The sequence below is a fragment of the Bubalus bubalis genome, chromosome 9 (assembly GCF_019923935.1).
Source record: "Bubalus bubalis isolate 160015118507 breed Murrah chromosome 9, NDDB_SH_1, whole genome shotgun sequence".
In the NCBI taxonomy this organism is placed as follows: Eukaryota; Metazoa; Chordata; class Mammalia; order Artiodactyla; family Bovidae; genus Bubalus; species Bubalus bubalis.
This window is the reverse complement of record NC_059165.1, coordinates 62,438,002-62,462,226: the sequence shown is the minus strand read 5'-3', so window position 1 is coordinate 62,462,226 and position 24,225 is coordinate 62,438,002. Positions and strand designations below refer to the sequence as shown.

General features: G+C 42.0%; 1 protein-coding gene across 2 annotated transcripts in view; it reads right to left on the bottom strand.

Moving 5' to 3' along the window:
• Nucleotides 1–24,225, bottom strand: part of SPOCK1 (SPARC (osteonectin), cwcv and kazal like domains proteoglycan 1) — a 582,941-nt gene that overhangs the window by 302,917 nt on the left and 255,799 nt on the right. The gene's annotated exons all lie outside the window — the stretch shown is intronic.

Below are 24,225 nucleotides of genomic sequence, written 5' to 3'. Positions count from 1 at the left end.
CATATGCCAGGCCAGATACTTCTAGGTTTAAAGTGTGATTCCATCCCTTACTAACTGTGTGATATTGGCCAAGTCATGCTCACCTCTTCAAGTCAGTTTTATCTTCCATAAGTTAAAAGAAATTCCTCTTTTAAGGATTACAGAAGATTAAAATTAGCTAATACATGTAAAGTGAAGCTACTACATGTTAAGCTAATTAATTTAACTAATTATCGATCTTGTACTTATTAGTAATAATAGAAATATTAATACTAAAATTGCTAATACATTCTTTGCCATACTTTGCCTCCCCAAAAAGACAAAGCTTACCCTTATTAGTCGGTTAAATTGGCACCCACATACACAAACATATTCATAAGTAGTTTAGGAAACTACTCATTCCCTTAAGTCAAACATGTTTCCTAAAATTTTGTTCACAGTATGAACTTGTTTAGAAAACACTCCTTCACACAAAAAGAAAGTTTTTACATAAAGTAAGTACCTCAAAACTATAATGCATCAAAGAAAACTCAAGATCAATCTCATTCATGAATATCAATGCAAAAAAATTAGCACATGGTATCAAGAAGCACAATAAAAGAATATCACATCATGACCAAGTGGGATTTATACAAGCAGTGCTTGCTCAATACCAGTTAAACCATCAAACTAGCTCATCATCTTAATAAAGCTCAAGTGTAAAGTCATGTAACCATTGCATAGACAGCAAATAAGAATTAGGCAAAATTCAACAACTATTAACAATGACAATCAATCAATCAAACAGGAATAAATGTATACTTCTTTGACATAAAATATATTTATCTCAGCTCCAAAGCTAGAATCATATTTAATGAGATGACACTTGAACACAAGCCAATAAGAATCAGGACCAAGACAAGGGTGCGCACTATCACCATTATTTCACATCATATGAGGGGAAATCTAGGAAGGCCTTAAGAAGTATAAAAGTTGGGGGACAGTAGATAAAACTAGGACTATTTAAGGACAAGTTGCTTATACTCTTGAAAAGCCAAAAAATAAGACCAACTAAAACCTGTCAGACAATTCAAAAAGCTAGCAAGATACAAAAATCAACTTGAAGATACTCATCCTTGCATACAAACTTCCACCAATAAGGACATCTACTCATCTACTCCAAGAAAAAATTCCTTTTACTTTTACTATAGCACATATGGAATAAAATATCAAGGAACTGACTAAATAATAAATGTACAAACCCATAAAACTTTATAGCCCTTTTAAAGGGCACAACCTAGATAGCATATTGAAAAGCAGAGACATTACTTTGCCAACAAAGGTCCATCTAGTCAAGGCTATGGTTTTTCCTGTGGTCATGTATGGATGTGAGAGTTGGACTGTGAAGAAAGCTGAGCGCCAAAGAATTGATGCTTTTGAACTGTGGTGTTGGAGAAGACTCTTGAGAGTCCCTTGGACTGCAAGGAGATCCAACCAGTCCATTCTGAAGGAGATCAGCCCTGGGATTTCTTTGGAGGGAATGATGCTAAAGCTGAAACTCCTGTACTTTGGCCACCTCATGCTAAGAGTTGACTCATTGGAAAAGACTCCGATGCTGGGAGGGATTGGGGGCAGGAGGAGAAGGGAACGACAGAGGATGAGATGGCTGGAAGGCATCACTGACTCGATGGATGTGAGTCTGAGTGAACTCCAGGAGTTGGTGATGGAGAGGGAGGCCTGGCGTGCTGCAATTCATGGGGTCGCAAAAAGTCGGACCCAACTGAGCGACTGAACTGAACTGAAAGGGCACAAAAGAAGACTTGCACAAATAAGAAGATACTTTTCCTGGATAGAAAGACAAACTCACAGAGATGTTCCTTTTTTCTTAAAGGTAATTTATGAACCTAAAACACTGTTTCAGTTTGGGAACTGAATACACGAGTTTATCTTTGCGCATGCTCATGCTTCAGGCGTGTCTGACTCTCTGTGACCCCATGGACCGTAGCCCGCCAGGCTCCTCTGTCCATGGAATTCTCCAGGCAAGAATACTGGAGAGGGTTGCCATGCCCTCTTCCAGGGGATCTTCCTGATTCAAGGATCGAACCTGTGTCTCTTACATCTCCTGCATTGGCAGGGAGGTTGTTTACCAGTAGTGCCACCTGGGAAGCCCAAGTTTATCTTTAAGCATGTTTTTAAAAATAAATATGTAACACTATCAAGAAAAGAAAAAATATACAAGACTGAAAAAGAATAAAAATGAAGAAGGGCAGCCCTATCAGAGTCTAACATATTATAAAGCCATAATGTTAAAGTAGCAAGGTACCAGTCCTGCAATGTGACTATAAAGACAAACAAATGGATGAGAATGCTAAGTCCAAAAGTCAATTCAAATACAAATTCAGCATTCAGTAAAGGTGGGCATCTCATATCAGTGGGGGAAGATATATATATATTGAACTAGTGATGTAAGGACAATTGAATAGCAGCTCGAGGGAAAAAAATGGCTTCTGTATCTTACAGTATATACTAAAATAAATGCCAAATGTGTAAAAACATGATGGGAGGGAAAAAATGAGAAAATTCCTTATTAACCTGGAAGTTGAAAAGGCCTTTTGAGTCTCACCTAAAAATGCAGACACTTACAAGAGTCAAGGTCAATAAACATGAACACATACAAACGAAGCTTTTACCTTGGCACATAACATAAGTCAAGGCAAAAGGTAGACATCACCAGTGGGAATCTTGTATTTGCATTCAAATTAGAGGTAAGGAGCTAATCTCTCTGATATATAAAGAGCTCTCAGAACCTAAGAAGTAGAAGACCAAGGACTTACTAGAAAAATGGGTAAAGGACTCAAAAAGATACACCTATTGTCAAGGCTGTTTGGAAACAGTCTCAAATACTTACCATTATTGGGGGAGAGTAATTTGATAACATAAGTCATCAAAATTATAAGTGCATTTATCTTCTGATCCACAGATTTCTCTCCGGAGGATTCAGCATACTGAAGATCCTGCACTCAGTGTGCAAGATGACAGTGACACAGAGTTATTCATCCCAGCACTGCTTTTGATAGTAAAACACGAGAAACAACTTGAATGTCCCTCAAAAGGGGACTGATTCAATAAACAGTACACTCATGCACCGGAATACCACACAGTAGAAGGAAAAGGAAAAGAGACGACAATGGTGTCTATGCACATAACTGGAAAGATCTCCAAGATATAGTCGTACTTGTAAAAAAGCCAGTAGAGGATACGGCCTACAACATCCTTTTATTTTTTTTTTTTTTTAAAGAATATATGTGCACACACAAACTATTTAATAAATGCTTTAAATATATCTCCAGAAGGATACACAATAACCTGATAACAGTAGTTAACAGGTGAGAAAATTAGGCACAGGGAGTTGTTTTTTTTTTTTACTGTATTCCTTCCTATTCATTTTTATTTCTGAACCATCCGAATGCATCCCCTACTTAAAAACTGTATACAAAGAACAAAGAAAATAAAAATGAATGTGATCATCTTTCATAGGATGACTTTTTAGAAACTGTTATCCAAATATGCCCCAGGAGGTACCTCATCCAAGTTAACAACTGAGTCTCTGAGGTTCGCCTTGGCTCCCTCTCAAGCCCCTGCTCATGTTTTCATCACAGGTAGCATCTGGGGAAGAGCACACTGAGACTTAGGTACCATATAATCAGGAGTTATTTTATATCTCTCAAAATTACACTAAAACTCCCCCAAAGATCAAAAGTAGGCTAGGGTTTGGTTAACATATTTTAAATAGAGCACTAGAGCCTTTCTGTTTTCTTGTGCTTACAGTCTCATTTTCCTAGAACCAAAGACATCATCAACAAGGTGGTTTTCCCAAATCAATAGAAAAATGTTTAGTATCTAAATGTGGACTGGCACATCTGTATGTGGGTACCAACCAGAACAAACTGGTAAGGAGATTCTGAGATCATGGAGGACTTATTCATGGAGAAAACTTCCTATCTCTCTGTGTTACCAGAAACCTAAACTAACCTGCATAAGAAATGATCCTGTCCAAATCTGCTATTATACTTTTATACAGGAATTCTACAGGAAAATGCCATAATTTAATGCACTGATGGCGCTGCTGATTCAATGTTCTGCCCGCATAAATATCTGCTAAATCCCTTACTATGAATGAACACGGCTGGCCTCAGGCACAAGGCCTCCAGTGCTAATCACTGCAGCCACCAGAACTAATGATTCGGTAATGACTTGAAACTGATCGTGGGCCAGCTTTGCCCACCACCCTGTTCCGAGGGCTTGCATTCACAGCACTGGCAAGGAGAGTCAGAATCTATGGGCAATGAACAGGGATTAAAGGATTATCTAACGAGATAAAAGCAATAAGGATGAAACCATTTCTAATAAGGTGGCAACAGCACTCTTTGCAAACAGGGGCAGCAATCTCAGTAAATATTCGAGAGAAGGGTGTTGTGGCTTATGTTATTATTGATGAAAGATATAACTCTAATAAAAATTCAGTGTGTATAAAAAATGTCAGAGATGGTTTCATTTCATGTGTTATAAAGTAAGGCACATAAAAATAACATGTTGGCTATAAAGAAACTATACTGCATTCGATACAGGTGTGCAAACACACAGAGTGAGGGGCTTAAGAGACTGCTAGAGGCACTAGAATTCACAGAAAAGGAACCCTCAAAGTTCAACCTGTACAAAATTCAGACTGAAGCTGGGACTAGGAGACCATGCTGGGAAATACACTGTCCTTCAGGTAACTGAGCCTAGAGCTTCCACAATTGGATTTACAAAATGAAAGACATTAGGAGAAAAGACAAAGAACAGAACTGGGGGGAAAAAAAAAACTTTTAAGGTATTTGTAAGGAATCAGCAAAGTTTGGGCTGATTTCTAGGTGTCTTCTCAAGGCCATGGCACTAAAATGGAAAACTTGACTTCTGAGAGAAGAACTAGAAAATGGACTGAGCAGCCTTGAACTTCAAACCAGCAGAGTATCAACTCTGTGGGTCTTAATTTCAGAGTGTCCTGCCAAAAGATGGAGTCCCACTTAAGCCTGGTCAGCAATGCTTTACTCCACCCTCAAAGGGAGGTGCCAACACTCAGGGGAAAGAAAGTGAGGCTGCCAGACCTGCATTTATGACTGCCAGTGACCCCACTAGGCAAGGCTCTACGTGACTGCTGGCCCCGGCAGGCTTGTCACTGGATGCTGGCTCTGTGGTGCAAGCACCTGTCACCTTGGCCCAATGTCCTCCAACCTGGGAACTAAAGGTCAAACCCCCTATACAGTGGGGAAGCCAGATTATCAACAAAGACTTTTGATAAATTACTGCTTAAACGCTAATGTGCTAACTTGCCAGTGTCCAGGACAAAGTTAACCTGCATCTATCATGAGAAAATAGCTCATAAATTGGGTAAAAAATTTAAAGGTTTAATAGTAAACTCTGTGCAATACAAAATAATCCTGTAAGGATTTAAATTAAAAAGATATTCACTTTCTCCTTCCAACCACCACAAAGTTGAGGAGAATATTAGTGAACAAGACCACTTGTCCCAGCAGAACTACAAAATCAACATTATTGGTACTATGCTGCCAGGTGAGAGCTAACACAATTAATTGTAAACACATCATGTTTCATTAGGACTCTCCTTGATGCTAGTATTAAAAAAATCAATGATCTTTTCAACTTAATAGCCAATCTGAAAAGCAATTTTAAAAAAATAATTGGTTTTACAAATGGAAAAAACAAATGGCTGTAAGTATCTTTCCATTACTTTCTAGAGCTTTAAAAGGCCATTCCCAGGACTCATATAACATTTATAAGAAATAATTATACTTCAAATGATTATTATACCAATTGTTGGTTCTAATCAATAGTTAAGGACATAAGCAGGAGAGGGAATTAATTACACATTCAATATTGCTCCTTTAAAAGGAAAGCAAAACTGAGGGCAACATAAACATGAAGAACTGGTGGGATGAAAAAAAATTCTGTTTAAAAAAAAAAAAAAATTGCCCAGGGGCAGAGGATTCATGCTTTGCAAAGCCACCCAGCTGGTTATAAAATCAGAATCACACTGACATCAGCAATCTCAAAATTAAAAGATGCTTGCTCCTTGGAAGGAAAGTTATGACCAACCTAGACAGCATATTCAAAAGCAGAGATGTTACTTTGCCAACAAAGGTCCATCTAGTCAAAGCTATGGTTTTTCCAGAAGTCATGTATGGATGTGAGAGTTGGACCGTAAAGAAAGCTGATTGCTGAAGAATTGATGCTTTTGAACTGTGATGTTGGAGAAGGCTCTTGAGAGTCTCTTGGACTGCAAGGAGATCAAACCAGTCCATCTTAAAGGAAATCAACCCTGAATATTCATTAGAAGGACTGATGCTGAAGCTGAAACTCCAATATTTGGCCACCTGATGCGAAGAACTGACTCACTGGAAAAGACCCCAATGCTGGGAAATACTGAAAGCAGGAGAAAAAGGAGATGACAGAGGATGAGATGGTTGGATGGCATCACCAACTCGATGGACATGAGATTGAGCAAGCTCCAGCAGTTGGTGATGGACAGGGAGGCCTGGCGTGCTGCAGTCCATGGGGTCGCAAAGAGTTAAGACATGACTGAGCAACTGAACTAACTGAACTGAACTGAATCTCAAAGGATCTGTGGTCAGAGAACCCAATCATGAAAGCTCTGAAGTGTAAAACTCTCTCACTTTTCTAAAACAAACAAACAAACAAAAACACCTTCTAAGAAACTCTAACTGCGCTGAGACACTCTTCAAGAATGGAATCCATGATCAACTAAGTTTGGGAATCAACTTCTATGACACATGTTTGGAGAATCACAGTGTACGTAAGTGTATTAAAGGGTCTGAGAAGTCTAGTGATAAAGCATCTATTTTGTTTAAATCAAAAAACAAATCTAAATTGTTTAAATCTCAATATACTTACACACATAACTATTAATAATTAATACCTATTAACAGTACAAGGAACTTCTTGAGGTTTCCTGTGGTCTCCTTGTTTTACTCATCAATAAGTCAGTGATGAGATCTCAGCCACCCACAAACACCCTACATCATTAGAGACAACTCTAATTACCAGAGGAAACAGCCCAGTGGACACACTTCAGGTTTTAAAGTGAATGTGATCAATATCTGAATTTTCAGTAACCATTTAATCACTGTATACTTTTGGCAACTTTTAAAATTACTTCTGAGTCCTTGTTCCATAATCTATCTTGTTCAGTTCAGTTCAGTCGCTCAGTCGTGTCTGACTCTTTGCAACCCCATGAACCGCACCATGCCAGGCCTCCCTTATCCATCACCAACTCCTGGAGTTTACCTAAACTCATGTCCATTGAGTCGGTGATGCCATTCAGCCATCTCATCCTATGTCATCCCCTTCTCCTCCTGCCCCCAATCCCTCCCAGCATCGGAGTCTTTTCAAATGAGTCAGCTATTCGCATCAGGGGGCCAAAGTATTAGAGTTCAGCTTCAACATCAGTTCTTCCAATGAACACACAGGACTGATCTCCTTTAGGATGGTCTGGCTGGATCTTCTCGCAGTCCAAGGGACTCTAAAGAGTCTTCTCCAACACCACAGTCCAAAAGCATCAATTCTTCGGCGCTCAGCTTTCTTTATGGTCCAACTCTCACACCCATACATGACAACTGGAAAAACCATAGCCTTGACTAGATGGACCTTTGTTGATAAAGTAATGTCTCTGCTTTTTAATACACTGTCTAGGTTGGTCATAACTTTCCTTCCAAGGAGTAAGCATCTTTTAATTTCATGGCTGCAATCACCATCTGTAGTGATTTTGGAGAGCAAAAAAATAAAGTCTGACACTGTTTCCACTGTTTCCCCATCTATTTCCCATGAAGGGATGGGACCAGATGCCATGATCTTAGTCTTATGAATGTTGAGCTTTAAGCCAACTTTTTCACTCTCTTTCACTTTCATCAAGAGGCTTTTTAGTTCTTCTTCACTTTCTGCCATAAGGGGGGTGTCACCTGCATATCTGAGGTTAGTGATATTTCTCCCAGCAATCCTGATTCCAGCTTGTGCTTCTTCCAGCCCAGTGTTTTTCATGATGTACTCTGCATAGAAGTTAAATAAGCAGGGTGACAATATACAGCCTTTTCCTATTTGGAACCAGTCTGTTGTTCATATCCAGTTCTAACTGTTGCTTCCTGACCTGCATATAGGTTTCTCAAGAGGCATGTCATGTGGTCTGGTATTCCCATCTCTTTCAGAATTTTCCACAGTTTCTTGTGATCCACACAGTCAAAGGCTTTGGCATAGTCAATAAAGCAGAAATAGATGCTTTTCTGGAATGCTCTTGCCTTTTTGCTGATCCAGCAGATGTTGGCAATTTGATCTCTGGTTCCTCTGTCTTTTCTAAAACCAGCTTAAACATCAGGAAGTTCATGGTTCACATATTGCTGAAGCCTGGCTTGGAGAATTTTTAGCATTACTTTACTAGTGTGTGAGATGAATACAATTGTGTGGTAGTTTGATCATTCTTTGGTATTGCCTTTCTTTGGGATTGGAATGAAAACTGACCTTTTCCAGTCCTGCAGCCACTGCTGAGTTTTCCAAATTTGCTGGCATATTGAGTGCAGCACTTTCACAGCATCATCTTTCAGGATTTGGAATAGCTCAACTGGAATTCCATCACCTCCACTAGCTTTGTTCATAGTGATGCTTCCTAAGGCCCACTTGACTTCATATTCCAGGATTTCTGGCTCTAGGTGAGTGATCACACCATTGTGATTATCTGGGTTGTGAAGATCTTTTTTGCACAGTTGTTCTGTGTATTCTTGCCACCTCTTCTCAATATCTTCTGCTTCTGTTAGGTCCAAACCATTTCTGTCCTTTATCGAGCCCATCTTTGCATGAAATGTTCCCTTGGTATCTCTAATTTTCTTGAAGAGATCTCTAGTCTTTCCCATTCTGTTGTTTTCCTCTATTTCTTTGCATTGATCTCTGAGGAAGGCTTTCTTATCTCTCCTTGCTATTCTTTGGAACTCTGCAATCAAATAGGTATATCTTTCCTTTTCTCCTTTGCTTTTCGCTTCTCTTTTCATAGCTATTTGTAAGGCCTCCTCAGACATCCATTTTGCTTTTTTGCATTTCTTTTCCATGGGGATGGTGTTGATCCCTGTCTCCTGTGCAATGTCACAAACCTCCGTCCATAGTTCATCAGTCCTGTCTATCAGATCTAGTTCCTTAAATCTATTTCTCACTTCCACTGTATAATCATAAGGGATTTGATTTAGGTCATACTTGAATGGTCTAGTGGTTTTCCCTACTTTCTTCAATTTAAGTCTGAATTTGGCAATAAGGAGTTCATGATCTGAGCCACAGTCAGCTCCCAGTCTTGTTTTTGCTGACTGTATAGAGCTTCTCCATCTTTGGCTGCAAAGAATATAATCAATCTGATTTCAGTGTTGGCCATCTGGTGATGTCCATGTGTAGAATCTTCTCTTGTCTTGTTGGAAGAGGGTGTTTGCCATGATCAGTGCGTTCTCTTGGCAAAACTCTTTTAGCCTTTGCCCTGCTTCAATCTGTACTCCAAGGCCAAATTTGCCTGTTACTCCAGGTGTTTCCTGACTTCCTACTTTTGCATTCCTGACAGAATGTGGTCCACTGGAGAAGGGAATGGCAAACCACTTCAGTATTCTTGCCTTGAGAACCCCAAGAACAGTATGAAGAGGCAAAAAGATAGGACACTGAAAGATGAACTCCCCAGGTCGGTAGGTTCCCAATATGCTACTGGAGATTAGTGGAGAAATAACTCCAGAAGGAATGAAGGGATGGAACCAAAGCAAAAACAACACCCAGTTGTGGATGTGACTGGTGATAGAAGCAAGGTCCAATGCTGTAAAGAGCAATATTGCATAGGAACCTGGAATGTCAGGTCCATGAATCAAGGCAAATTGGAAGTGGTCAAACAGCAGATGGCAAGAGTGAACGTCAACATTCTAGGAATCAACAAACTAAAATGGACTGGAATGGGTGAATTTAACTCATATGACCATTATATCTACTATTGTGGGCAGGAATCTCTTAGAAGAAATGGAGTAGCCATCATAGTCAACAAAAGAGTCCAAAATGCAGTACTTGAATGCAATCTCAAAAATGAAAGAATGATCTCTGTTTGTTTCCAAGGCAAACCATTCAATATCACAGTGATCCAAGCCTATGCCCCAACCAGTAATGCTGAAGTTGAGAATTTGAAGTTGAACCGTTCTATGAAGACCTACAAGACTTTTTAGAACTAACACCCAAAAAAGATGTCCTTTTCATTATAGGGGACTGGAATCTATCTAGTAGGGTAGTAGTAACTTTTTACAGTGATGCTATAAATATCAGCAACATTATGGGAAATAAGACCAGTCAATTTCCTAACATCTATTACTATTGTCATTGTGATACAACATTTCCCTTGCTGTTGTTATTGTTTAGTTGCTAAGTCATATCTGACTCTTTGGGACTCCATGGACTGCAGCCTGCCAGGCTCCTCTACTCATGGGATTTCCCAGGCAAGAATACTGGAGTGGGTTGCCATTTCCTTCTCCAGGGGAAGCTTCCTGATCCAGGGATTGAACCCATGTCTTCTGCTTAGCAGGCAGGTTCTTTACCACTGAGCCACCTGGGAAGCCCAACATTTCCCTTACATTGAGCAAAAGCTGCTCTTCAACTTAACTAGCTCTACCTCTCAGAAATAGAACATATCCTCTCCCACTTGCATTCTCATGTTGGCTTTTTCTTGCAGCTCTTCTCCATGGCTTCCAGACCCTCACCTGTTACCTCCAAACATGTCACTGCTTCTCTTATCTACAAGTTAGTTACCCACTTTTGTTGGACTCTCTAAATCCAGTGGATGGCCCTGGTGTGATACAGGTGAGGACAGTGTGGTTTGAGGGGATCTTCACACTTGGAATCTGCCATGAATGGCCACACTCACTAACCACTCTGGATCTTATTCTGTCACACACATCCTTCTTGAAATTGTCCAAGAAAGCTTGCCCAACCTTTGGCTGAGGCAGATGGGGACGTGGAAGCAAGAAATCAGGGAGAAGAAGCTGTAAGACCAGAGCGGGTTTCTAAGCAGCTGCATTCGGTCATATGTATGGAACTCCTGCTACATCAGTTCTTAGGTGGGTCCTTGAACCACCTAAATCATACCCTAGATCTACTAACATCTGTACATAGAGGCCAGGATCTGCATTTTAACAAGCATGCTAGTGACTGAAGCTGGAGAACCACTATCCTACAGTGTGGCGGACTGAACCTGACTCAAAGAAAAACCTGCAGAACTATCTGAAGGATGAAGAGGTATTAGCCAGGTCAAAGAAGAGACCACTGAGGGAAGGGGGAACATCGTGGCAAAGGTGGACCACGGCCAAAGTACTCATTCCAAGGCCAAGTGGAAGGAGTAGGACAGGGCTCTGTGAGGTGGAGGCGAGTGCCCGCCTAGGACCTGGCATGTAGTAAGTGCAGCTCTCCTACTGAGGCCTGGAGGAGCTGCTGGAGGTCTCATAGTTTCTGTGCACAAAGGTGGCATCTGGGTTATACCCACCCCTGGTTTAGGTGCCACCAGCCACGCAGAAATTTTGTTTCTGCTTTCATTAGGACCCATTCCACCCCTTGGTGTGGAATTAATGCCACTGCATATTTTCTTTGCAATATCCATTCTGTTTATTTGTCCAGAATGATCCAGAGGGCAGAAAGCTTAGCACCTACACCTCTCCTGGACCCTAGCTACACAACCAGTCATCACCATAGAAGTTCACAAGACACATACACAGAATGTATCATTTCTAGAAACAAACAAAAAAAAGTTTTGTATTAACTCATCTATTTTCCTACATATAACTTGGAGGCTAAAATAGAGCGACCAAGCAAAGTTTCAACATGCTAAAATTAAATTTCACTATTTTTTTTGTTTTATTCATAGGTGAGAAAATATAGAGGAGTTTTACTAGACTTTTTACCTTTAAAAACTTGTAACATCTTACTCTCTATTCCTACCACTTAGCCTTTAATCATACAAAGACTTAAAGTGTTCTCTAATTATATGGATTTGTCTAATTCATTCATTCATCCATCAATTCACTGAGCACCCTTCTGTGCTACGGTCACAAGTACAAGTCACATACCATCCTGTCCTTGGAACTCATATTCTAATTAAAAAGCCTGATCCCACCATGAACTGTAAAGCTGAAGGCAGAAGTGCAGAAGCAGCACCTGCTTCTATGGGCTCCCCGTAATTACCAGCTGATCAATTTCTATCACAGAGCACAAGATATTTACACAATTTTTAAAGAAGTAATGACAGCAAACAGGGTACTTGGTGGTCAAGAATGGGAGCTGTAGAGTCAGTACTAGGTTCAAAACCTGGCTTTACAACTTACTTGCTATGTGACTCTGGGCCTCTCTGAACCCCAGTTTCCTCATTGGAAATGAGAGATGAGAAGAGTTCCAGGCTTCTAGGATCAGTAAGCACACTCAAGGAGATAACTCATATAAAGGGAGTAGTACAGAAGCTACCACAGAGGCAATACTCAAAATTACTAGAGTTAATTGATGTACAAGCTATTAACAATCCTCTCTTAGGTCTGAAGAAACAGTAAAGATTAACTGCAGTTTTCCTACTCCATTGTTGTTTCATCAGAGAATTCTGGCCAGGGTGGCCAGAACACTTTTCTTAACATTCTTAAAGAAAAAGTGACTGTTCTTTAAACAGAAGTCAAAGATCATGATGAGATCCAGAGCCCAAAACCTCCATGGCACCATGTACTAATTCTCCACTAATGGTTTTGAAGATGAAACAGGACCTATTTTCTCATCAAACAAAAAACAGACATCTGGAAATATTAGAGGAGGCAAGAGGGAGTCAATTCCCCACCAGCAACGCTGTTCTTTGTAGACATTCTTGACTCCGGCGAATAACGTGTTTGAAATTTTATGTAAGAAAAACATTAACTAACATATCAAAAATGCACATCTCCTTTGATGCAGAGACTTCAGTTCTAGGAACTTATCCTACAGAAATACTTGCAAAAGCATGATAACTGACTTACAGCAATGTTCAAAGAACCATTTTCAGTAATAACTAAAAACTGGAAATGACTCAAACCCAAATATGGGAACACGGTTAAATAAATAGGAGTATTTCACAAGTACATCCACACTAGAATATTACAGATCCACAAAAATTAATGTATTGATGGAGGAGTTGATAAGGGGAGCTCTCCAAGATGTAATCCATGACAAAGAAAGTACACAGAGAGAAATGAATATGCACATACACAGAGTTACAGTCACCTAGCCAGCTTCCAGAATGGTACCCAAGAAGCTATTCACAGTAGTTATCTATAGCCAAAGGAATTACATAACAAAAGACAATGAAGGGCTGAAAGAGCTTTCCTTTGCATTTTACACACTTTGGGCCTGAAGTTTTTATACCACATGCATGTTTTTTCACTTTTCATAACTTTATGATTTTAAGCCATCAGTTCCAAGGTCAAAATGTATCCCCCAGTTATAATGAGCACTGAGCTAAGATGACATAAGTTCGGAGGGAATTAAAACCAGACCTTCCTTGAAAACTTGACAAATTCCATAATTAAAGAAAGCAGTACTGTTAGTACAGGAAATTTTTTTCTTTGTTTTTTGAAAACAAAAAAGTTGACAGTTAGCTACCTCTCCTTATGAAATACAGCTGATTGTGGAGACACTCCTGGATTTGAACCCAGACTCCAGATGACTCTAGCCCAGGGGACAAAATCTATTGCCCAGGGGTGACACTCAGGACTAATCTGGTCTGCCATCAGTTTTTGTATAGCCTGCGAGTTAAGAATAATTTTTACCTATGGAAACAGTTAAAAGTTAAAACTAATGTTTAATGAACATGAAAATTCTATGAAATACAAATATCAGTGCCCATAAAGTTTTCCTGAGCCGTGCCCACTCATTTGCATGTCACCTGAGACTGCCTTCACACTGTAAGGCAGAATTATGTTGTGGTGAAAGAAACCACATAGAGCCTAAAATATTTACTACCCGACCCTTTACAGAAAAAGATCTCCTATTCTACACAACTGACTCAGGTGAGTCTGCTTCTTACCAGTAAAGTAGGTACAGTAATAGCAGGATAAGTCACAGGATAGTTGTGAAGACTGAAAATAATAATGCATGAATGCTCTCAGCACTTATTGTGTTTTTATATGAAAGTGAAAGTGTTAGTGACTCAGTCATTTTGCAACTCTTTGCGACCCCATGGTCTGTCCATGGAATTCTCTAAGCAAAAATATTGGAGTGGGTTGCCATTCCCTTCTCCAGGGGATCTTCCTGACCCAGGAAATGAACCAGGGTCTCCTGCACTGCAGGCAGATTTTTTACCATCTGAGCTACCTTTTCATATTTTAACAATGAAATCAGGATTTTTTTTAATAAAAACAATCAATGGCATGCCAGTTGGTTCGCACTGGATAATTTTTTGTTTTATTTCCAGTGGTGTATAAACTAATGTATCTTTCAACCCCTGGTGTCTGAGATTAGACGAAAGCAGGCTGAATCTGTCTCGTGTTGGTTACCTGAAACTTTTGGCTGAAGCCATGATGACCACTACCTTCATAGAGTCTTCACACTGTCATTGTACACAGGCTGTGGTCACCTGTCTCTTATTCTGATTGCCCTCTTCTCTCAGAGCCAGTCTCCCCAGGTCATTTGCATGGTCCATGCACAGACCTGGGTCAGTCTCCCAGCACAGCCCTCCTGGCTGCTCCTCAGCCACACATTTCCCCCTTTTGAGTCTACACAGGTTGTATGTCCCAGTACAAAGACTTGGGAAGCTCAGTCTCCCAAGAGGCCTCAGGGAGACATATGGAGTATGTCAGGTATAGGCTCTATGAGTCCACAGGAGAAGAGGGAGACCCAAAACAACTTTAAAGGCACAGAAGAAAGAATGATGGGATATTTACCAGTCCCTGAAGATATGAGCAAGAGCATGCCCCATTATTTGGGCATGCATGCTCAGTCACTCAGCCAAGTTCAACTCTGCGTCCCATGGACTGTAGCCCACCAGGCTCCTCTGTCCATGGGATTTTCCAGGCAAGAATACTGGAGTGGGTTGCTATTTCCTGCTCCTAGGGATCTTCCAGGATCTTTGACCCAGGGACCGAACCTGCATCTCCTGCATTGGCAGGTGGATTCTTTACCACTGAACCATCCATGAAGTCCAATTATTTGGGCACTGCTGAGTAATCACATTCACCTACAGTAGCTGGCTGATCCTTCCACACTGAGGTTAAATATCACCATCCATCCCCATTCCATATATAATGAATGAAACTGAGGCCCTGAGAAGTCATGTGACACACCCCAGGTCCCGGCTAATGGAATGGCAACACAAGGAAGCAAAGTCCCATTGTCTTTCCCTCTCACCAGTGGTTTTCACATGTGACTGTGCATCAGAATCACCCAAGTGACTGTTTCAGGGTGACACAGATTGGTCTCGCTCCCAAGTCTCCTATTCAGCAGGTCAGAGATGAGGCTGGAGCTTTTCATTCTACCAAGTTCTCCAGGGAAGGCATGCTGCTGGACTGAGGGCCACACTCCGAGAAGCGCTGAACACTACTGCGTCTGGGAAAAGCAAAGCCCTCACTCCCCCATATTCTGCTCCCTGAACCAGGTCCAATCTCACCCACACAAGGAGAAGATTTTCATGTCTATTTGTCTCTTCATCTTTAAGAAAAAGATGATTCTTTTCTTTGCATCATTGTCTTAGGGCTAATGGCAACACCAGGTGCCAGACGCCGCCAGTCCAATCCTGACTGGTCAGTAATTAGCTCGGTAGTTTGAAGCTTCATTTCCCATCTGTGGTCTCAGTTTCCCCTCTGTGATGTGAGAAGATCAAATGAAATGATGCTCAAGAGCTCCCCCCCCACCCTGTAGCAGAACAAAAAGACTGATGCTAGGATTCTGATGGAGCAGCCTCCCTGCCCTCAGTGCTCCCTGTGAACCTGCGGCTCATAGAGGGGTCCTCCCTTAAGGCATGGACAGACTGAGGAGATCTCATGCAAGCATAGCAGAACAATACTCCAGATTGGCTTCTGGATGCCTGCATGATACCTGATTTCAGGTAGCACATCACTAAAGGAGATGATGAGGACCATCACCCCTCCTAAAAGAATTTTCAGTTTTCCTTCAGGTCATGCTAAGGCACACAGAGGCTCCCATCCACCCATTGCACTTCCCAAGGACCCCCTCTCTCTCCTAGTGGTCACCTCTCTAAAAGCCCAATCAGCTGTCTATGTCTATCTCTTTGAAAAGCTTTCATTGGGGATAAGGTCAATACATGGTTTAACTTTTGCTGTTTGCACTGGGCACTGAACTTACCTTCCATGGACCAGGGCTCATTAGGCCAGTGCCAGGCATCCCATGGCCACATGGCTGACGCTCCCATGGGGCTGAGCTGGACACCAGAGTCAGTTCAGAACTGCCTGCCATTCTAGAACAAGATGCTCAGCACTGTTGACCTGTTGGGCTAGACAACTGGAAGGGGTGGGGGGCGGGGTGGGGGTGTCCTGTGCATGTAGGATGTTTGCAGCATCCCTGGCCTCAACCCACAGATGCCAGGATGCCCATAGATCCCATCTCATAGGTCTCTTAGTCCACAGTGTAAAAACAAAAAGTGTTTCTATAGACACAGCCAAATGTCCTCTGGAGGACATTTAAACTACAGCTCTAGACATATCAGAGGTATCAGGAAGAGAATCTAGGCTTTAGGGCCAGATGCACTGGGGTTCAATTTCTCCCTCAGCCACCACATCACTTACATGAACTTGGGCAAGGCCTCTTCTTTCTATTATTCTTTATTTAAAAAGTAAGGCTCACAATAAAAATTTTAAATGACAATATATGAAACATCACAAAGTAACGCTGCTTATGCCCCCCAGCCCACTCCTCAGAGATAAATGGTTACAAGTTGGTGTTGATCCAGACATTTTGCATGCAAATGGAAGCAAACTGGTCCATCAATTATGTACATACACAAATACTTTTTTGTATTGAGGAGAAGGGGAAGACAGAGGATGAGATGGTTGGATGGCATCACCGACTCAATGGACATGAGTTTGAGTAAACTCCAGGAGTTGGTGATGGACAGGGAGGCCTGGCATGCTGCAGTCCATGGTGTTGCAAAGAGTTGGACACGACTGGGCAACTAAACCGAACTGAACAAATATTTTGTTTCACTTAAGTAAAATGAATATGCTTTTTTAAGGGAAGAAAAGGCAAACATGTTCTCTTTATAGAGTTGTCACTATTAATGACAATTAGATGCCTGGTCACTCACATTGAGCCACACATCCTGGAGTGTGAAGTCAAGTGGGCCTTAGGAAGCATCACTATGAACAAAGCTAGTGGAGGTGATGGAATTCCAGCTGGGCTATTTCAAATCCTAAAAGATGATGCTGTGAAAGTGCTACACTCAATATGCTAGCAAATTTGGAAAATCCAGCAGTGGCCACAGGACTGGAAAAAGGCAGTTTTCATTCCAATCCCAAAGAAGGGCAATGCCAAAACATGCTCAAACTACCACACAATTGAGCTCACTTCACATCCTAGCAAGATAATGTTCAAAATCCTTCAAGCTAGGCTTCAGCAGTATGTGAACCGAGAACTTCCAGATGTATAAGCCGAATTTAGAAAAGGCAGAGGAACCCGAGATCAAATTGCCAACAAACACTAGATCATAGAGAAATCAAGGGAATTCCAGAGAACATCTACTTCTATTTCATTGACTATGTTAAAGCCTTTGACTGTGTGTATCACAACCAACTGCGGAAATTCTTAGAGCTGGGAATACCAGACCACCTTATCTGCCTCCTGGGAAACCTGTATGCAAGTCAAGAAGCAACAGTTAGAACCTTACATGGAACAATAGACTGGTTCCAAATTGGGAAAGGAGTACATCAGGGCTGTATATTGTCACCCTGTTTATTTAACTTGTATGCAGAGTACATCATGTGAAATGTTGTGCTGGATGAAGCACATGCTGGAATTAAGATTGCCGGGAGAAATATCAACAACCTCAGATATGTAGGCAATACCACTCTACTGGGAGAAAGCAAAGAGGAACTAAAGAGCCTGTTGATGAAAGTGAAAGAGGAGAGTGAAAAAGTTGGTTTAAAACTCAACATTCAAAAAACTATGAGGCATCTGGTCCCATTACTTCATGGCAAATAGATGGGGAAAATGTGGAAACTTACAGATTTTATTTTCTTGGGCTCCAAAATCACGGTGGACAGTGACTATAGCCACGAAATTAAAACACGCTTGCTCCCTGGAAGAAAAGCTATGACAAACCCAGACAGCATATTAAAAAGCAGAGATATCACTTTGCTGACAAGGAAGTGTATAGTCAAAGCTATGGTTTTCCCTGTAGTCATTTACAGATGTGAGAGCTGGACCATAAAGAAGGCTGAGTGCTGAGCAATTGATGCTTTCAAACTGTGGTGCTAGAGAAATCTCTTGAGAGTCCCTTGGACAGCAAGGAGATCAAACCAGTCAATCCTAAAGGAAATCAACCCTAAATATTCATTGGAAGGACTGATGCTGAAGCTCCAATAATTTGGCCACCTGATACAAAGAGCTGACTCATTGGAAAAGACCCTGATAATGGGAAAGATTGAGGACAGGAATAGAAGGGGTTGACAGAGGAGAAGATGGTTAGATGGCATCTAACTGACTCAGTGGACATGAGTTTGAGCAAATTCTGAGATAGTGAAGGACAGGGAAGACTGGCGGGCTGCAGTCCACGAGATCGCAAATTGTTGGACACAACTTAGCAACTCAACAACAAGATCCTTGTATGCACACATCTTTTAAAGAGGAACAGATGGTACTAGTATACAATAGGTACTCAATAAATGGTAATTATTTTTTTTAACAAGTATCAACTTAGCACTTGCTTTGTGCTCTATCCTATACCAGCTCTAGAGATACAGAAGTACACAACACACATAAGCCTGCTTCTAAGATCACTGTTTACAGGGACACGAACAGTAAATAATTCTGAAAAATTATTAGACTATAGCCGTCTAACAATGCAACGCATAAATTATTAAGAAAGTGTGAGCTACTATAGTCTAAGGTCAATGAGAGGAGGTTTCCTTGAGTAAGTAACATATACCATGACGTCAGGGATTAGTCAGACAAGGGGCTAGAAATATGCTAAGCAGAGGGCACAGAGAGTGCAAAGGCCTTGGTTCAAACTATTTGGTAGTTATTAAAATATTATGGTATTAATACTTAAAGGAATAGGCAAACAGTCAAGGGATAAAATAACTATCATTTGCTCTATCTTAGTTACAATTCTCCTATCTCCCTTCACACTATACCCACCCAGATAACTTTCCACTTTGTACATTTAAAGACTCAAACTCACATAGGAAAACATGGTTCCAAGAAAAAAGAAAAACATACAAAGAAGAAAATATAAATAAGTTATTAATAAACCAAGAGCTAAGAATATTCTACAAAATGCTCCACAATTAACTAGACAGCTAGCATTATCATTTCTGACTGACACCTACCGCCCTCCCCCTCTTCCAATCTGATGGTTCAGCCTAAGCGGTACTTGGAAGCAGGGATGGTCCCTCCCCTTCTCCTCCAGAGCAGACTAGCTCAGTGTTGACCAGATGCAAACACTAGGCGTGTCCTTTCTAAACACATAATAATCCATCTTTATCCGGGAGTTGCAGCATCTCTTCATTGGTGTCTGAGATAGCATAAGTTTCTAACTATCTCGAGAGTCACTATTTGATATGCTAACAAAACCACATTTCATCCTGAATGCACTTCAGATTTCTCCCACAACACTACTCAGTCTGATGACAGGATTTGTCAAAGCATGCCTTTGGGGCTGTGGCAGGGGATCCAGGGATGTGATGCTAGCCTTTGAATCTGGAGGAACACTGCAGGGCTATTCTGGAGGGCAGAGACCAGCCTCATCTATTCTTCCAGCCCCTCAGTGGCTTCTCTGTGAAGAAGATAGCTCTCCCTGTTCCATTCTATTCACTCCCCTTACTCGATCATCTGAATGTAAGGCAAAATCATTTCTTTCTCCACAGAGGACACCGGTCTCTCGGCAAGCGTTTCACACTGATAAATCACACTGCATTTGGAAATTTACGCCTGTATCTGCAGCTCTGGCAAAGTAAAACATGGCACCACGGCCATTTATTCCCTAGCCATTCTTGCTAAAGACAAGAGAATCTATCCAAATGCATGGAGTGGAAGCCTTAAACTGATTGAATATGTTACTTTCCTTACTAGGAAGACCCAGAAATCCAGCCATTTTACTTTCTCAGTCGTTTATATTTGTAATGGATGAGGCATCTGATCAACCCCATTTGCCAATCAGGAATCCATAAATAGCTGCACAGACATAACTTGGTAAACTGAATCCACTTCAGATGTACCAACTAGGCGAGTTGTTTGAGGAAATCCTAAAGGGGATAAATTCTATCATAAAATAACTTACCACTTCTCAACAGACCTGTCTTACCACAGAACTACATAAATTCAAAGTCAGAAATGATATCGTTGGCAAATACCCCTACCCCCATCCAAAGACTGGTTCCCTCAACAGGGTGGTTGGCCAGTCTCAGGTGTGCACACCCCAGCTATGACGACTCGCCCCGGCCCCAGGTGGTCCAGCCCATCCCCACACAGCCTGGGGTGTCAAAAAGCCAAATCTGAACTCAGGCAAAATTCATCACTCTGCAACTCTATCCACTGCTTCCAAGGCTGTTCTGTGGAGCCAAATAGACTTCTCAATTCCTTCTCTACCCAACAAATATCCAAGTGCAGCTATTATATCAGAAGGAATTCAACACTCCATGCACAGTGCGGGCTTACTGTAGCGACTGGCCCACATCCCTGTGCTTTATCACCCTGCCCTTACTGCCCAAACTGTACATAAAGCACTTGAAACCCTTTCTGGATGAAGAAGTCTACTCTTTGCTGTGATAACAGAATGATGAATGTCCACCCTAATCTCACAATGTAATTTTATCATCACAAACTGGGACTTTCTCTGCCAGCCTAATCACTGATACGACTGACCTCACTAAAAGTGAAAATCATCATTAGCAGATGTCTGCCAACACTTATATGCCTCATACCCGCAAATTGTATTTTTTCCTAAGGGAAAAATAAATGTGTTTATTTTTCAAATATTTTATCTTAGTAGTATTGCTGAGAAGTGGCATGGCTGAAAATTAGGCATTCTATCAGTTTTTACTGAGTTCTTAATGAGTACTTCGTAACACTTGCTTGAAAACATTCCAGAATAAAACTCCTGTGTCTATGTGCTATGGCACTGTGCCCAAACCCTTCTACCATGAGCACCCCTTCTACTGTGAGGACCCTGTCAAAGAACAACTGTAAATGGCACCCCTCTTCATCTTCCACAGGTAGCCATCCTGCTAATAGTCCTGTTGATGGTGGAGAATTTCCTAACAACTAAACCTAATATGAACTTGGGAATACCTTTAAATAAAACATGAATTTTATTGAGCACATCAGCATCTGCACACATTTGAGAAACAGGAGTGTAAATGTATGTGTGTGTGCAAGGGAAGTTTGTCCCATCTGCATGAGGCCCCAAATCACATTATAAAGCTCCCATGTGACACCTCTGTGACCCCCCGAGCTTCTAGCAGTATGTAGGGCAGGACACTGATGTTCATAATCACCCAATGCCTGTGGGTCTGAATTCACCTACAGGCTGGCATACAGGAAGGTGACTATGCATTCAGGCATCATGGTTCTGGGTCAAATTCTGCATGTCTGACTGAGAATGGACTCTACCCACCACTTGGCTGATGAAGGAGATCCATTTGCTTCTGCTAATAGGCAGCACAGATCCTCTGAACTCCTTGTTTCTGCCAGGAAAAGCCCAGAACTCTCTGTTCCCAATGCTAATCAGTAATAAGAAACAGAGTATTCCCTGGTGGAGACAGGGATCCACTCTTCCTGATGTCAGTTTTATCCGTGTTATCAAGCCAGACCTTCAGAAGACTGTATTAGTCTGTATTAGTCTGGCTTATCATCAAATTACCTTATAGAACTGCATCTTGGCACTAAGCCATTGGCATATACTGAAAGACCTTGGATGAAGCAATTGTAAAAACTTATGGTGGTATTTACTGTCAGACATTGTCAGAAAAGTGGTCCAGGCTCACACAACTCCCTTTTTGAGAACTCACTGGAGGAAGGCATCTCCAGTCTCCGTACCAGAAACACCTAGTATTTCTCATGAAAATCTGCCTTATTTTCATCTCTCCTGCACAGACAAGTGTGTACTCCCTTCCTTTGGATATTAGGATGCCCCGGGGCCCGCTCTAGAATTGCACGGAAACATACTCTGTGTGTGTTTTGAGTACTACCCTTGCTGCAGCTTTATTAATTCATTTACATTTTTTCCTTAACCCACACATTGTCATCCATTCATTAACTGGTACTACACATTCCTGAAAGTCATCTTTTCATGAATGAGACAGAAAAAATTATCTTAAAAAAAAATGTCAGGTAATCATCATTTGGTTACAAATCTGAGGACAGATGAGTGACATTTCAACTAAGTTCCTGCAGGGAAACTGAGCATTTACAGACCTTACGAGATTGTAGCAGGAGAAGTCAAGTGCATTTATCACCATGTTTTGAAGTTAGAGGGAAAGACAGGAGCTGGAGTAGAGGGCAGGGCTCATGGGTGGCATAAACCCTAGGCCACTTCAGGGCCATAATGTCACGGCTCAAAACAACCTTCCACCTAACTGAGGTCTTTCTGGGCATTGAGAGCATCTGACATTTCCCACCATTCCCTTTCTACCAGTATTTTTGGGCCAAAGAAGAGCAGGAGCAGCACAGAGCCAGCCATGCCCAAGACTCATCTTCTGCTGAGTGCTCCTCGAGTCAGGCTTCCACTGCCCAAGGCACCGCCCCAACCCACCCCACAGCAAGGACACACTCACTGCCTAACACCAACACCCCCAGATCAAAGGGGTTTGGCTCTGGCTCTTTGGGACTCGGTTTATGTTTCTAAATCCCCGTGGCACCATGTTTCATGAGTTGTGTGAGTGCTGGAGTGCGTGAGGGAGGGCAGGGGTGTCTTTCCCTCTTCTGGAGATTAAAACAATCCATCTGCAAGTGGTGCGGGAGGCTGCAGAGAAACAGCAGTAATAATCCAGCACTCAGCCAGGGGCCGGGCTCCCCTGCTCATTCTACATGGCTGCAGGCCTCCTGGTACCCAAGCGTAGCCTGGCAACGTGGACTCCATCCAGGATGCATGTCCCACTCTGCCAGGCACTGCCTCTACCCTCAGGCCACCCTGCTGCTCCAAGTCAGAGGGACCCCAAGGACTCATCAGTCTCCAGAGCCAACACACCACAGGCAAGAGACAAGGTCTGACGACGAAGCCCTTGGCTCTCCTCTAGGAGAACTTACGGACAATCCGAGCACACATTTACCCTCTTCTCAGTTTGTTTTTAAATAATAGACTTATTTGCTAATGCCAATGAACTAGGAGTTCATACAAAGACTTCTTCATTTCAGGATCCTCTGCAGAAATCAGAAGCCCTGGTGATGCTGGCCCCCAGCCGCTGAGCAACAGCTGGGTCACGGTCCCTCTCTGGAGGTGGAGTAGGTGTTGGCTGGTCCTAAACCCCACCCTCCTCCCTATATCCGGCACCAGACCCACCCCACTGTTCGCAGTCCCTGCTCTAGGGGTATTTGAAAAACAGAAGGATCTTGACAGATACTTGGGGACAGAGGGAAACAGCCTGCTTACATTTCCTTTCTCTCTCTTAATCAATGTATTTTTTTTAAAGCATCCTATCAAATTTTACTTCTGTAGTAACCGAAGTTCCCCTCAGCTCATCCCATCAGATGCCACCCCTCCAGTTCACCTCCCAGCATCTACTCACCCTTAGAAAGGCCCTGGGCCACTTTCTCCCATGGTCCTTTTCATGACCCCCACTCCAGGAAGGACTGGCTGTCCCACCCCGAGCCACCCACCGTCTGCAGGATTCTGTTGGGGGGCTCCAAGCACGCTCCCTGGGTTATCTTATTTCACGTGTCTCTCTCTCAGCTGCACCGACTACAAGTGTCCCCAAGGAAAGCTGCTGTCACATTCCTCCTCATGTCCCTGCACAGAACCAACTC